General features: G+C 30.1%; 1 pseudogene across 1 annotated transcript in view; it reads right to left on the reverse strand.

Annotated features, from left to right (window-relative positions):
• Window positions 1-16,021, reverse strand: part of LOC143252703 (eukaryotic translation initiation factor 4 gamma 3-like) — a 110,538-nt pseudogene that overhangs the window by 41,175 nt on the left and 53,342 nt on the right. Inside the window, exons 8-11 of the transcript XR_013029113.1 lie at window positions 14,743-15,478; window positions 9,610-9,716; window positions 6,336-6,813; window positions 3,903-4,033 (exon numbers count right to left, since the gene is read on the reverse strand). The product of XR_013029113.1 is annotated as a eukaryotic translation initiation factor 4 gamma 3-like (transcript). The remainder of the gene's footprint in view (window positions 1-3,902; window positions 4,034-6,335; window positions 6,814-9,609; window positions 9,717-14,742; window positions 15,479-16,021) is intronic.

Raw genomic sequence — 16,021 nt, forward strand, 5'->3', positions numbered from 1 at the left:
AATGTAAGTCAATAGTGTAATGTGACCCACATGTGTTGAATGATGTACAACTTATATCACAAATAATACTAACAGTAATACAGCATTCAAAGAGCAAGTAAACAATAAATTTAGGTATACTATTACAAGTTTAAGACTACTTAGGATTAACAAATGTAGTTTCATGTTACAATCTGAAGTCATTCTAGAAAGAAAGAGGGGATGTTAGATTTTTCTTTGTTGGTGCTTATGAGGTCAATCAAACTCAGAAAATAACAAATAAAATATAAAGTTTTATTGAAAAAAAAAGTGTGAAATGTATTGAGGAAGTTTTAAAGATTACCCAAAGCACATTTGAGATTTTTTAGATGAAGAAAAATATTGTTAATTTTAACACAAAAATCATTTTATTCTGGGACTGGTAAAAAAGATTCAATATATTCACAGACAAATCTTTAGAAAACTACTTCCTTAAAAAATGATTTTTGTGAACAAACAACTTGTAATCTTTACTAAAAGTCTGCCATATTTTCTGAAGGTACACATACTATATTAAAAGTTAAAGTACTGAAATTATATACAAGTGAAAATGATCACATGGTCAGTTCTCAGGATCAAGCCTATACTGAGAGTTTGTAAATGACTCAATGCTAAATGTGCAGTGCATGCATGTAGTCTTGTCTAGTTGGCGAGGCTGAGGGTGCCGAGCAGCTACCTTCTAAATGTCATGAACAGACCTCTACAAAATGTAATAGTTGTGTTCGTGAAAAAGTGTGAAAACACTGCATGTAACATTTGGCAAGAATTTCTCAGAAATGATCAACTGCTTCAGGTTTGGTATATTAAACTGAAATTTTAGAGTATTTTCACATTGTTAAGTCTTGAACACAGCATATAAGAGTTTTTTGTTTTGGGAATTTTGTGCAAAGCTACATGAGGGCTATCTGTGCCAGCCATTCCTAATTTAGTAGTGTAAGACTAGAGGGAAGGCAGCCAGCCATCACCACCCACTGCAACTCTTGGGCTACTTATAAAACCCTCACAGCTGAAAAAGTGATCATGTTTGGTGTGACAGGGATTCAAACACATGATCTTCAGATTAAAAGTCAAATGCCCTAACATTCTGGCCATGCTGGGCATATATAAGAGAAAGAAACTCTAAACAAAGAGTGATGTGATTAAAAACTGGGGTTGTTTTGGTTGTGATGTGAAACTGTTCACTTTGTCCCCTGAAATCATACATACAATGCATTATAAGCACTTTCACTGTAAACCTCATTTACTTTTCCTGGTGCTTATATTATTTCTGTATGTGGGTTCAGCAATAATGAAACTTTACAAATTATAACTATGAATGTGATAATCATACCCTTATGAAATTTGGTAAGCTTCTACTATAAACATTATTAGTATGTTGTATATAAATCTGAATTTTAAATAAAATATTTCTACTGATAAATTGTCTGTGAATTTGTGAAGATTTACTGAATCAGTCAGAATAAAAGGTGATTTTAATAAGAATACTAATATTTTTTCATCATTTTACAATTTAATACTTCATGTGCATAACCATATTTTCTCAACAATAACACTACCTGTAGCAAAGTCAATGTACAATGAAATGAAAACTTGCAAAATATGAAATATTAATACTTTTTTCTAGAAAGACTGCAGACAATTACAAGTATTTATCATAACACATTCAGCTTCTGACCTTTTCACACCTGACTGTTTTTAGCTTTACCTTATGCCCCTGAGAGACTATCTATGTAGATAAGATGCAATTAACCATAGTAGGTGAAGTTAGTGTAAACAGCTGAAGAAATTATAATCACATGATGCAGTTAGATCATGGTAAGTTATGAATTTTTTGACATTTTTTTCAATTACCTTTTGTTCTTTAACCTAAAAAAATTCTATTTTTTTGTATCTTAGTTAATTCTGTTATAAAATACCTGATAATGAATAAAAGATATATGTAAAAAAACATTTTTGACTAATAACATTGCTGAAGACTCTCAGGGTACATTTCCTTAGCACAGCTATTTACATACTCTGCTGGTTATCCACAAAATTGTTAGTTTATTTCAAATATGTATTTTAAACACAATAAAATACATCAAGAATTAAAACACAATGCCCAACACAACTAGAATTTATTTGACTTTCTAACTAAGCTATCAATAGGTTTACAAAATTTTGTTAGTTACTTGTGGAAAAAAACAAAACAAAATTCCCAAACAATGAAGCTGATGCTAAATATCTATTTGCAGTTGCTAAAATGAAATAACTGTACAAGGATCTTATAAAGACATTTTTTTGAAAACTGAATGAGATGAGAAAGGCATGTCCTAAATGTTTCACTTTTCTTATTTTTAATATCTCAGTAAAGCAAAATTGGAGTTTCTAATTAGATAAACAGTCAAAAAATTACATACTGGTAAACATTAATTCTAAAATGAACATATTGGAATGTGATGCATCACATGAAACACAGTGAAGATTTAACATTTTAACAAACACAAACTCTTATCTGTTAGGGAAATATTTCTGACAAACTAAAATAAAGATCTGCAAGACTTTATATATATTGTTATTTTCTCTACCATATCTCTACATAAGAGTGGTCAATTTGACCAACCTCTTAACCACCGGAAAAGAAGTTGATATAAATCTAAATACCCTCTTTTTCTTTCTAGTATGACTTCAAATTTACAACATAAAACTACATTATTTTATCGTAAGTTGTTTAAAGCTCATAACAGCATACATCTATCTATAATTGAATGTTATTGTTTTATTGCCCTTTGAACCATGTCTAACTACTATCTGCACCATTATAACCTGTGAATCACTCAAGAAAGGCTCAACTCATGTTACATTATTGAATTACGTTACCCACAAGCTGCTCATGAAACAATGATTATTATTATAACTTAATTTACCTAATCTAATATTAACTAACCTAAAACAATCCATATTCTTACATTTTACTTACTTTTATAATAACAAACACAGAATGAACAATGACAAAAAAACAATGAAAAAACTTAGGTCTTCTATTTTCTTGCTGTTCACTGTCAAGGATACTTGACTTTTTTTTTTTATACCAATGGCAGTATTGCACTAAATTTTTATTTAATTAAATAATGGGCCAAAGAATATAGACTAATGATATACAAAATGTAGACAATTTTCCCTAACTCTCAAAACATTTCTGGTTTTCTAACTACACAATAAGTGCCATTACAAATTCATCCAAGCTAGTCATTAACTTTCTCATGGGAATATAGCTTGTACTCGAGTGAAATTGTTGCTATCTGTTTGGAACACACTGTTATATGATACATCATAAACTTTGACCTTCTATTGGTTATAGGTAATGCATAATTAAATGTATGGAAGAACTATTAACAAATCCTGAAAAAGAAAATGTGACAGGTGTGGCAGGAGGGGTCTGATTATCTATTCAATAGCTCTATAACCAAACTAAATTGAAGGCTATAAAAATTATGGTTTGTCCGAGCAATTATAATTTTATAGTGAGTAATTTACATTTAATTTTGTACTTTTTCAAGTGGTGGTGGATAAAACACAGAAAATACCTAGAAAAAAACGTGCTACATGTCACTCTAGAGGAAATTCAAGTTTTCTTTTTTGTTTTGTTTTTTTTAAATATTGGCTCATACAACTAAGAACCTTATGGTTATATATTATTTAAATATGGATTATTAACCAAGATTTTGTGACACACTGATATAACAAAAATGTAGTGTAATAAAATTCTGAATGCAAGATACTAAAAGTTTTTGACATGCACAGTGAAGTATGCCAAATATGGATGTAACTCTTAAAAATGTCATGACATTTTCATTTTGACCCTGCCATATGTGTAGGGTTAACACCAATACTAAGTTATGTACCTTATCTTTAATGACTTCCAAATCTGGAAGACCTTGTGGCTTCTTTAGTGACATTGGTTCAGACTGAAGTTGAAGGAGAAAGGCACGGTCATACTGTTTTTTACCTTCTTGATTCAATGGACTCCACTGGTCTGTCAAATTAGAATAAAGCAAACAAGTTCTATTAGCTTACTCCATTTCAACAGTTAGTCTATAATACCAACTAGATTTAGCCTTGCTGAGACTCTGAAGCCAGCTTCATAGCCTGGAGCTTAGAGTCAGAGCTGCTTCATTCTTTCCTACCATCCATGTAAGTTTAATATAATTTGTACAATTTGAATTAAAATAATAAATAAAGATATACATACAGTAGTAATATCTCCAAAGTTATTTACAAAATTATATGATATATTTTTACTACTGAAATAATGTGCAAAGAGAATACGAGTATCAAATAAATATTCTGCTCATTAAAAACAACTGTTTCATGAACTGATTACTAAACATTAATATACCACACAGCCCTTCCTAAAATCATAGTTCTAATATATCAAACCTTATTGCATGAGAAATACTTCCTATTTAAACAAGTTGTCCTACTTTATTTGTTTTAAAAGAAATGGAGATATTTAAAGAGTATAATGGAATTATTTTATGCTAGACTCTACATATGGCATTATATCTAATTTTATAAATTTTTCTGCAATGATTTCTCTCTTTCTCAGAATTCAGAAAATGCACAGCTTGATGACAGTTTTGATTACTTTTGGTTTTAATTTACTTTAAAAATAAAAATTTATAAATGGCATGACATCATCTTCATCATTTTAGGATTAAAAAAAAGTTTGTTTTTTTTACTCAAATATTCAGTTGAAAAACAGATCTCAAATGGAATGAAAACCAGAGTTAAAGGGGTATTCTTGATTGTGTATACAATGAAAATTGGAGGGGTACAAATATAATAGTGTCAACAAAATATCAAAAAAATTAACTAGTGTTCAATTCAGTTTTTAACTACACTTATGTATATAACCTTAACAATTTTTTTCAGAGAAAAATGGTTTATTATTTTTTTTTTTATAACCAGAACTATCCAAGTTAGCCATACAGTTCTAGTATCCCAGAGCCAAGTGTAAAGCAGCCCCATAGGTAGCTAAATCACTGGAACCACTCCAGAGCATTGCAATCAACCAAAACGTCAATTTTTTAAGAAAATTAATTCTTTTTGTCATATCTTGGTATTTGGAATTACTTTTACACAGCAAATTATTTTGGTTAAAAAACATTATGCTTTTAAAATTTACACAAAATGTTATAAAAAAAACAAAATTCTATAAAGCATTCACTCTTCTATAATATGTAGGAAACATTACTGTAAAAAGGTGCATGTTTATTATGTTTCTAGTACTAAATACTGCTCAATATTTTTGGTTCTTAGAAATTGTCTTACAAATACTTTTCTTTTTTTCATTATAAAATAAACTATAAAAAGAATTGAAAAATGACTGTAATACATTATACTTATCTTTCAACAACTTTAAATTATGCTTACCAAACAAAAATCAACTTTGAACTCTAATCAGAATTTTTTTTGTAAAGATGCATATCGACCACCAAGTGAAAGAGTTAAAAGGGAACAGACACTAACATGTTTAAAACAGACCTCTCACAAATACATTACATCCACGTTAACACCATTTTTGAGAATTGCGCTGAGAAGATATCACTTCAGCATAATGGCTGAAGGAATATAAAATTACCACAGTGTCTCCTCAGCATTTAGAAAGATATCATATGAAATAGGATTGTATGGTTACCACTAGGCATGTGAAAATGATAGTGACAACTATTATAAAAATGGATCCTTGTTTCACACTAATTCATAGAAGAATCTTTTACCATGAAATTCTCCAAGTATAATTTTTATTTCAGAGATAAGATGAAGAGAGAAAAAAAGAAAGAAGATATTCATTTGGCAATATCAATTCCAGTACAAGTCAGTTAAATATCCTGGAATATGCAGAATAACTTATAAATTTATGTATCTTGATTTCTTAAAATATTTTTTTAAAAAGAAGAAAGGATTCCATAAGCAGGCTCAGAATACATCATACTATGTTTTAACAGAATGGGAAGTCACATGTTACAAATTTAATATTGATATAATTTCATAAATTACAATATAAACAGCCAAACAAATTATATCATTGTACATTGGAAATTAGCTTGAAAATTAACTAATAGATGTGTTGCTTTTACTTTCTTTTTTTTTTTATCATGAACAGGATTAAAATTATATAACTACATATCCTTATCAAATCCAAAATGACAAACTATAAAAAATAATGTGTGCTATGAAGTAACAAAGTTTTATGAAATTATCCATAATAAAAATATTTTATAAACAAGTTACATTGAAACACACCTTACATAACATTGTTTTTTTATACCTACTTTCTGAATAATCATACTTCAACTTTATATAAGATTCCTGTAGATGCATTTCTTTAACTTCTGAAGTATTTTCAACTATTCCCTTCTCCTCTTCTAACAAACTTTCACTTGTTTGATTTTTCTCAACCACTTGATCTTTTGAAGGCAATATCTTGTTTGTTTGATTCCTCTCTTGAATTTCCTCCTCTTGTGAAGCTCTCCTTTTGACTAGATTATTTTCTGTTACTTGATCTGACAAAACCCTCAAATTTGTTTGATTTTCTACCACATGTTCCTCTAACAAATTCCTACTGTTTACTTTAGCTCCTCCAACATCTTGCAATTCTTGTGAAACTCTTCTGTTGGTATGGTTGTTTTCTAATACAAATTGTTGTTCTTCAGATAGTCCATCCTGTAATGGTCTGACTGGAATAACAGATGGCTCAGAACCGGATTCAACTATATCTGGTTTTGGAGACAATGACAGAGGTGTTGGAGTCTAACAAAGATGAAAATATTTTGATTTTTTTTCTTTGCCAAGATTAATAAAAAAAATAGATAAGGAAAGTTCCAAAATACAAATGTAGTACATTATGAAGAAATTTATCATTGTTTTGTTTTCATAGAAAAACGAAAATGTACAAAAATCTCGTGTTTGGAAAAATGAAGGACATATAGATAAAAAATTAACAAATAAAAATACTTAACTATAGGACAACAGTTGTTAATAAAATGAACTATACAACAACTAAAAATGCTTTTGAGGCATACATTCTAAACATTACAAAAGATGTGTAATTTGAGAGTATTTTACAGTAGGGTACATATTTTTAATAGCTTTCACAGTTACCATAAAAGAATGAAAATTTTCATTTTATTCACTCTTCTTTCTTTCTCCTCAGATGCCATTTAACAGTAACAAGTTAAAAAAGCATAAAAATATAACATAAAAGTTTGTTCAATTGTTCATCGGGTGAAATATATAAGGAAAAAAGTTCTTAAAATCAAATTCATTCTTTCTGTATCAATGTCAACATTAATGACATTAATATAAAACACTGAATCAGCTTTGATATTAAGTATTTACATCCATGAATCTGTTACAGAACAATTACTGTATCTTTAAAACATATCATGTCATCCCACAAGTAACGTCCAAAAATTTAATGCAGAAAGTGCTTCATGATTTCTCTCTTTGTAGAAGGCTTTAATGACTTAAAATATTTAATAGGACATGTATAAAAATGTCCAGACAAATAAAAAAATCTAACCCAACTCCACTTTTTCAAATCATTAGTCAAATAAACCCTTATGAAGTTGGATGTGTCTGAGGAGCACATTAGACATATAATGCTTTACGAATTTAAAAAGGCAATAGTGCACTAAAAACTACACAAAACATTCTAGGTGTTTATGGTGCAAAGTCTCTCAATGAAAGAAGATGTTGAAGGTGGTTTCAACAGATCAGATGACTACAGCTTAAGTGATGTGCCACGTTCAGGTCATCCTGTTAAGTTTAATGATGACTTGCTGCTGGCTGCACTTGATGAAGACTATGCAGTTACAGTTGAAGAACTAGCACAGAAGCTTAATTCAACCCATTTAACAGTTCACCATCATATGCAACACTTGGAAAGGTGTCAAAACTTCAAAAATGGGTCCCCCATGATTTGATAGAAACCAACCTTAGAATAAGAGTGGACATTTGCACTTCTCTGTACTCTCATGAACATAACATCTTTTTTGGACAGTTTAATGACTGGAGATAAAAAATGGACACACTATAAAAATGTTAAATGCTGCCAACAATGGCTCAGTGCAGGTAAACTGGCTAAAGAACAGCCCAAAATGAAACTCCACCCTATGAAAGTCTTGTTAAACGTTTGGTGGTATAATGGTGTGATCCACTTTGAGTTGCTGCCACTCAAAGTAATGATTACAACAGACTTCTATTGTCAACAGTTAAGAGTGCTCGGATGTTGCACTGAAGGAAAAGAGGCCTGTTTTGATCAATCGCAAAGGTATTACATTACACCAGGATAATGCACAGCTCCATACAGCAAGGATCACATCTGCAGAGTCTGAAAAGCTAGACTGGGAAAAACTTCACATCCTCCTTATTCTTCAGACCTTGCCTCATCTGATTATTATTTATTCCAATGTTTGCAAAACTATCTTGATGGAAAAGAGCTTGAAACACATGAAGATGCCAAAACTACCCTCTCTACATTCTTTTCCTCCAAACCCCAAGAATTTTATAGAAGTGGCATTCAGAAGCTTGTGAATTGTTGGCAGGAAGTAATTAATAATCAGGGAACATACATTATTGATAAATTACATTAAAAGCATTTGAAATCCTTTCTGTTTTTCTGACGTTACTTAAAGAATGACCTGATACAAGAAAGAGGAACTACTAACATGAAAAACTGCAAACAAATATCAGAAGCCTCCTATCTTTATACGAAGAATTTCTCGAAACTGCAAACTGGTAATACAACAAGTATGTGGTCAGCAATTATGGCAAAATTTTCTGAAGTGCTACTACTATTTACATTCAATTTACCCATTTTGAATACTATAATATAGCAAGACACCTTTCCAAGCTTTCTTGTGATTTTGTGTATGAATTTGACTGATAGAACAGTTATTCCAAATTTATTTTGTTTGAATATATTTTAACTACTTTTCACAAACTCAGCAAATAAATACATCTTATTTACCATATTTAACAATTACTTTCTGGTGATAATACTCAATATGGCCAAATTTACTGAAACAAATTTAACACATTAACTTATTTGTTTTTCACTAATGACTGGTAAGTTAATGTAAGTAAGAACAGCATATATTCCTTCATCTACTAAGAAATCCAGAAATAATTATTTATTAAAAACAATACATTTCTTCAAATGAATCATTCAATATACAGTTAGCTTACACTTCTGATAAATAGTCAAATAAATCTGACAAATTTCTGACTAGAAACTCAAAACTTCTAATGCTGATATTGTCAACAGTTTAAACTATCCATGTTATATTCATCTGGTGCTCATGTTGGTAATGAATTCATTTTTATTGCATCTTTTCTTAGTATATTTTTTTTATAAGGAATTAACAAGTAATTTACTTACCTGTTCCTTATCTAAGAAAGCATCTATGTTAATTTGCTTACCTGTTCCTTATCTAAGAAAGCATCTATGTTAATTTGCTTACCTGTTCCTTACCTAAGAAAGCAACTATGTTAATTTGCTTACCTGTTCCTTATCTAAGAAAGCATCTATGTTAATTTGCTTACCTGTTCCTTATCTAAGAAAGCATCCATGTCTCCTCCTTCCTTACTTTCACCTTTCTTATTAAGTTCTTTCATCCTCTTCTGTCCTCGTGACTTTTTGTATTCTTTAACTAGAATATAATTTTTTTTTTTTTTAAAGAAATTTCTTTTGTTTCTCTACAGTTTTCTTACAGTTGATGGTATAGTTACCTGTGGTCTGACACTAATTTCTCAGATCATAAATAATTTAAAACAATAAATACTAGGTTCTCAAAAGAATAATCCAGGCTATCAAATATCCAAAGCCTTACTTAGAAACTCAGATCTTAATGAAGCTTGACGTGAAAAAGATGAATAAATCTGCCAAAGTCACATCACACATCACCATGGATTGCAATTACATTGTTTTTGAAACTCTAGTAGCATACCACAATTTCTCAGCTTTACTTTACCGATAAATTCTTATTTGTTTCAAAAGAATGTGCATTACTTATAGTAACAATGATTTACATTTTTCTAACAAGACATCAAAAATTATTTTCAGTAAAATTACCAAAAAATATAACTATCAATAACTGCACTAAAAACAAAAACTTAGGTCAAAATGACAAATTATGGCATGAAAAGCTTTAAAAACCAAAATAATCATGAAAGAGCATAATACAAGGTATCATTCTCTTTTACATGGGTATGCATAATCTAAATTTTAGTACAAACATTAAGTATTTTAACAAATAGAGATGAATTTAGCAAAGTTTCCACAAAAAACTCCCCACTTTTAATATTAGATCCAACAGACTTCAAAGATATTGCAACTTTTAGTAATCTTTATCATGCTTGTTTTCTAGGTGAATAAACACTGTAGGAGTAGAATTTGCTATCCCTTTGTCACCACACGAAATAGCAATTCTCCCCAATTTTTATATCATCAAATACTTCAAATTACTCCCATACAGAGATTATCAATAAATAATTTTTAATATTAATGATAAAAATAATCAACTGAGATTAGTGGGTGCACTGAAAATTAAAGGTCTGTAGAATTCTTGTTCTCTTCCTATTGTTAACACCTACACGTTACAGTTTGTACATACTGCAGGTCCTGCTAAAGAATAACATTTAAAAAAATACTGGACATATCCAGTCAGGCTTTGCTGTTCTAAAATTCTTTGATATCCATAAGAAATAAACAAAAAACTTTTGGCAATTGAAAACATTAAACAGGGACAACCACCATGTGATTCTTGGTTATTGATATTGTATTCTACCAAGTCTACAATTTGTTTACATCAGTCAAGAAATTTCATATTTTTATATATTTCTACTTAAATAGTTTCCACCTTAATGTGAGATGAGCAAAACTATTTATATAAATACACCAACTGTAGAATGCTAGGTTTATTCTACCACAAGAGTTGGCAAGTACTTCAAATCTGTTACATCTCTACTAAAGATAAAATTATTCATATGATATAGCAAATTAATGTTTAGAGTCTTTACAGGAATACTTTTAACTAGCAGTGATCTCTTTATAGAAACAACTTATACCATCAGTAATATTAAATTTTAATACTGAAAGTCATGTAAGGATAATTATATAAAACTATCATTCCTATATTCTTGTCTGCATTATTTTTCACACTGCAATCCTTACATCATTTTTACATTTACAAAATGTTTTTATTACTTGTTTTGTGATATTCTTTCCCTGACTGAAAGATAGTGCATTGTGTAAGTGTGTGCAACAAACTTTACTATTAATTTGTTTTACTCTTTCACTTCATACATCATAAAGGGTTGATTACCAAAAAACACCAACTGTATAGTGTACAAAGCAGTTTACTACCTCTTACAGTCATCTCATTTTATTTATTATTGGCTCGTAATTTCATTTTCACCCTGTACTTAACTTTTTAATGATTGTTTGTTTGTTTTCGAATTTTGCACAAAGCTACATGAGAACTAACTGCACTAGCTGTCCATAATTTAGCAGTGTAAGACTAGAGGGAAGGCAGCTAGTCATCAATACCCACTGCCAACTCTTGGGCTACTGTTTTACCAACTCTTTGACCATCACATTATAATTCCCCCACAGATGAAAGGACGAAAATGTCTGGTGCAATGTGGATTCGAATCCATGACCCTCAGATACCAGTCGAGCACCTTATCCACCAGGCCATGCTTTTTACTGAAACAACAAATTTCTGTGAAAAAGGTAACTTCAAGATGTCTAGGTAGCATCATTTACACTAGAATTATGCATTATATTTAATTACTATTACCTATTACAACTAAGTGATAATATCTTACACTGCCCAGAAATACAAATGGATTTAGGTTTAAACTGATGTTAGTGATAAAGCAGTTGTAAAGTTATCTCAAAGAAATCTTGGGTAAACAAATGAAAGTGAGTGGCATTTATTTTCTAAAGAAAAATTTCTTCATTAGAGACTTTTTAGCATGCATATCGAATATCTTTAGCATCCCTATATACAGCACACTAATTTCATGATAATTGCTAAAATTAATACTTATGACTATCCAAGCAATAAGAATACTACCATTGTAACTGCTCACCATAAGTTTTGATTAACTCAAGTTAGTGCAGCTCGATTTATTAGTGTCATAATTCATGAAAATAAGTGTTGAATCTGCATTATACTGAATAAAAAATAACTTTTTTGCCTACTTTGCCCTGAAATAATTATTGTTCTGTACAAAATAATAGCTAATTCTATTCTCATGATAATCCTATGCTCTACATCTAACAAATGAAATGCCATGATATTAAATTTATTGTCCCTTTGAACAGTGCTTCAGTATAGCTGTGTTTGTATAAAGTCAAAAAGTGGATCCACAAAACTAAGCTTATAACTAATGTTAGTCCATACAAACAGCAATTTCAATAGTCACTGTTACACTCAGTACTTTTCTGATTCATATTCAATGTCACAAGTTAATGTTTATTTTCCTCAGCATAATTTCAGGTTTTAGTAGTCTTGTGAAAACTTGTAGGGCAACACCCACACAACTGTATTAATTTAAAAGTTTTGTATTACACTGCAACCATGATACATTTTCATGTATTTACTATCGTATCAACTTCAATGAAACTAACTTAACTTGTCTATAATCTGCCCTCGTGTAGCTTTGCGCAAAATTCAAAAACAAACAAACAAACAATTTGCTTTAATTTGACGCTACAACATCCATACAATTTTCTGTGATTTTGCAGGTAAAACTTTTCTGGCTTGTTTTACAGAATTCACTATGCAGAAATGTGACTTGACTGCACTGGCATAAAAAAAACAAAAAACATTTACTACTTGACAAAGAAAGAACCTTGTGATGTAAAGAACAAGGAAAATATGGACAAACCCATGCAATATAGAAAACATTCTGATGTTACTGCAATTAGTCAGTTATAAATGAAAAAAAAAATTGTTTTTCTTTTATAAAGTAAAAATATGAGGAGACTGCATTATTTGTAAGTGGTCAGGTTCTTGGGACAAAAACACATGTGAACACTGAAATTGCAGGTGCCATTCATTTTGAACTTTCAGATGATTTGTTAGCTTAAAAAAACTATCCACAATCTTTGTCATTATTCTCATATATTGCCTTTTGCTTTTTACATGGACACTTAGATCTAATTCTCCCATTGTTTGTTGAAGAAAAAAAAATCCTCAATAGCCACAGATGTAATAACATTTAAAATCCATCAAGAGATGAAGTTGTGAGCTACAAGTCTGCACTTGACAAAAACTCAGAACCATGCTATGAGCTGCTATACCACAGCTAAAACTTTGTTTAGATTACAATTCTTCAGTCATAACTTATAATATCCACACATTTTTCACTGAAAGTACCTTTCAAAGTATGGTGCTCAATTGGTACATCTGTCTTTAATGAACAGGGAAACCAATACATTTGTTTTTGTTGTAAATAAAAATATTGAACAGAGAATATAAACTTTTTTATGTCAAGACTTTGAAGAGATACTCTAATTTATGAAACATGTTTCACATGTAAACTAACACCATTTACTTTGAGCAGCCCCTAAGTACATAAAACTGTCGGTTGTTTTTTAGGACTTTCAACGACTAGACGTAATTTTTATAAAAGTTAAGATCTTAAAATGAATGAACCAGATTTGAAAGGTTTCCAAAGTGTGTACAAACTTTAATGATTAATCTGACAATCTAACTATAAAGATGCCTTAGATGTGGTGTAGTATATATAACACATTCTTAAGTTGTATATTCTTAAAACTACTAATGTAAATTTCTTCCATTGATACTGTGGTTGTTAAGTCTGCTCCAGGAAGAATAACACTACAGTTATAGTTCACCACTTCTTGTGAATGACAATAACAAATACATGTAACTGGTGGTGAAATAAAGAATACTGTGTTATCAATCCTTATTGTTTCCAAAGGAATTAAATAAAAATTATAATAATTACAATTCACTTACTTAACATAATTTACACCATAACAGTTGATGTTCATGAAAACTAATAAGTAGTATTTACACCAATACTTATCTCTGTCATATCCTAATTAACCCAATGAGCCCTTATACTGGGTGAAAGGTTTCATCAGTGCAGTACACTGTAGATGTAATATAGCTTATATATTATAAAACAGTTTTCTTTTCTTTCCCTCATATGTTCTTAGAATTGCCGATTCATATATTTTATTTACCTTGTCACTAGCTGGTAGAACAACATACATTTTTTTTACACTTGGTAAATGGGAAATTTATACACATACATACATACATGTAGATCTATAAGTTCTGAAAACAGCTTACAGAAAAATACAAAAACCAATTCACGACAAATAATCATTATAAAATTTGGATATGAAGAACCAATTACTATTGTTTGTAGTTTATGCTTATGTTGAGATAATGCACATTGCTGGCAGGCTTGTTTAATACTTTTGCTGGATTGCTAATAATTAAATGAAAAACAAAACATACATTAACCAATTCATTATTCCGTGAATGATTTAAAAGCACATCTGTTTAAACATATATAAAAGTATACAAGTTTAAAAGCTTTGTTCAGCTCAAATACAAGTTTAGCTTTGTGTCATTTTACCCTGAAAACTATATGTAACCACTTAATTGATTCATAACATTACTGACTTACCAACTCTTCCTATTTCAGAAATACCATGTTTTGTCAATTCACCATTTTGCTTGAAACTTTCTTTTTGAGACTCAAAATCTGTTATTTGTTTTACTTCTACAACAGCCTCATTTTTCACTTGTTGTTCCTCCTGACTTTCATTTAATTCAATGTCTGTTGGTCCACCAATTGATGCAGGTTCCTCTTGAAGAACATCTTCCACAGAGATGGAAACTTGCATATTATCTTTCTCTAGTAATGAAGGGCATGAACTTATGACTTTGCTGACATTGTCTACCTCCTCTTTATCCACTTCATCAGCTATTCTGTTATTCTCATTTGGCTGATCTTGGCTCACTTTAATGGAATTTTTTGAAGTATTAACAATGCTACTAAAATTTGTCTCTGGTACACAATTCTCATTTAATTTATTTAACACTACTACTGATTCTGGTTCTAGAATGACCGTAGTGACACCATTAGAAATTACATTAGCACTTTCAGTGTGACAATGGACAGGAACACGTATATCACACTCACTGTTGATATCAGAGAGTGAGGTTTTGCTTTCCATAACAGTAGGTAACATTTTCAGTCCATTACTTGAATTCACTGAAGATAACACTTTTGGCATCTGTGTTTTATCTGATTCTTCAATTTCTGCCTTAGGTGGAGTGTTTTCCGTTGGAGCAGTTACAAGAGCAGCAACTTGAAGAGCAAACTGAGCAGCTATAACATTAATCGGAGCAGTATTCTCCTGAAAAATACATAAAGTTATCTGAAATATATCCAAATACCTTAGGCTTAATAAAAACTTATCATTACCAAAAATAGGCTGGTAAAGAAAATTGACCAATAAAATTATCCTCAATTTATTAGATTTAATTTAAATGTGCTTTCACCCTATACAAATCATTAGTTAAAGACAAAACATGACTGTAGTTTTATGTTTAATGATCAACAAAACTTCAATGAAGCAAAATAGTCCTAAATATAGAAGAAAACTAAGTTTGTTAATAATTTTAATAAGTTGAAAAAGCATTTACAACAAAATTTGTACTAATTTGCTGTTAAATTCTCTCCAACCCAAACCACAAACACACATTATTATCTGACAGCTGAAAATCTTTATTAGATGTAACAAAACTGTTGTTTTCACCTGTGTTTTGTAAAATAAGAATTACATATAAAAATTGTAAAAGTAAAGCAATCAAAGAGTTATCTTATGGTCTAAAACATAAAAATCAATATAAAAAAATCTATAAAACTATAACCATACTACTGCTTCATCATCTTCATT

Source organism: Tachypleus tridentatus, chromosome 1 (genome assembly GCF_004210375.1).
Source record: "Tachypleus tridentatus isolate NWPU-2018 chromosome 1, ASM421037v1, whole genome shotgun sequence".
Lineage (NCBI taxonomy): Eukaryota > Metazoa > Arthropoda > Merostomata > Xiphosura > Limulidae > Tachypleus > Tachypleus tridentatus.